The sequence below is a fragment of the Sesamum indicum genome, unplaced genomic scaffold (genome assembly GCF_000512975.1).
Source record: "Sesamum indicum cultivar Zhongzhi No. 13 unplaced genomic scaffold, S_indicum_v1.0 scaffold00450, whole genome shotgun sequence".
In the NCBI taxonomy this organism is placed as follows: domain Eukaryota; kingdom Viridiplantae; phylum Streptophyta; class Magnoliopsida; order Lamiales; family Pedaliaceae; genus Sesamum; species Sesamum indicum.
The window spans coordinates 1-1,706 of record NW_011628335.1 but is presented as its reverse complement, the minus strand read 5'-3'; positions in this window follow the sequence as shown (position 1 = coordinate 1,706).

Sequence of the window (1,706 nt, the reverse complement as noted above, 5' to 3'; positions counted from 1 at the left end):
TGTTGTGAATGGACTAAAAAGCAAAGAGATTAACCAAAAAATCAATAAACCTAGCGACAACCCATATGATGTTAATTCTGTTTGAGGAAAATCTAGGTATAGAAATTTCTTTCATAAAAGACATAGAAAAGAGAGGAATAAAAAACACAATAGTTCTAAGTCCAGTGATAACGAAGAAGAAACGAATGATAAAGATAGAAGATGCTAATTGTGGGAAAAAAGGGTCATTTTATATAAGATTGCAAAAGATCAAAACGGTTTAATAAAAAGGAAGAACCAAACGTAGTGATTGAAGAAGAAGAATCAATAGATTATTGATTTTGTATTAATTCATATTTCGTGTGTTTGCTTTGTTCTAAGTGCAATGTTCCCTTGTAAATACCATAAGACTTTGTATCTTGAGCCTAAGTGCCTATGTGGTTATGTGATTGTGCTTTTGTAGCCTGTTGAGTTCTCTGTGTGCCTTGATGACGTGAATTTGCCTAAGTGGCTAAATTGAGTCTTCGTGTAATATGACCGGTTGAACCTAAGTGGTTTGTTGAGCCTTTTGTGGCTAGAAGATTCTTCAAAACGGTTTAATAAAAAGGAAGAACCAAACGTAGTGATTGAAGAAGAAGAATCAATAGATTATTGATTTTGTATTAATTCATATTTCGTGTGTTTGCTTTGTTCTAAGTGCAATGTTCCCTTGTAAATACCATAAGACTTTGTATCTTGAGCCTAAGTGCCTATGTGGTTATGTGATTGTGCATTTGTAGCCTGTTGAGTTCTCTGTGTGCCTTGATGACATGAATTTGTCTAAGTGGCTAAATTGAGTCTTCGTGTAATATGACCGGTTGAACCTAAGTGGTTTGTTGAGCCTTTTGTGGCTAGAAGATTCTTTGTGAATGAACCTAGGTGGCAATATGCTATAGCCTTTTGTTTGATTTTAACTTAGTGTTAATTGCTGTAAAAGTGCTTGTGCTCTGTGCTTTAGATATCCTGTTACTAACATCTTTTTCAGGTACACTGAAGCGGGTCCCCAGACATTGATGAAATAGCCAATCCCTATTAATAAAAGACTCTTGCTCAATGACCTTGTATCTTTGGTCCAAGGTGGAGCATGTTAATATTGGTGGCCCAAAGACCATTTAATTCTTTAGCCCACTTGGAGGCCCACTACTTCAACCCACCCGGCTGGCCCATGACCCGCCCCAAGTCATCTCTCTCTCTCATATACATATACTTCCACCTAATTCCAATCTTCTCATTTCTCTCAAGAATCGACTGCAATCCTCCCTTTCCCTCTTTTGTGATTTTCTTGCCTTTTCTCTTCACTGAAAATAATGGTGAGTTTCCTTGGTCAATTTCAATAGTTTTTGGAAAGCCACTATCAGCTTCCTTATACACTTCACCCCTACTCCTTTAAAAGGAGGATTCATCTTCTCGGTTTAAACACGAAGCTGAAAATCCCTTCTCTTGTCTATCTCGAAGAAAATCTTTGTGATCATATACACATTTGTGCGTCTTTGTGAGAAAGTCATCTTGAATGTTCAGAAAGATTAGAACTTTGTGGCGTAGGGTTGAAGGTGGATCAATCGTGGGAAAAGTGTTCTTTGTGAACGGCCATTTTCGTGTTCGGGTTGTGGGATCTGACGAAAACTGAGCCTACTTCTACAGATTTGTGATTCTTAAGATTTGTTCTCATTACTTTCTTATTATCATTA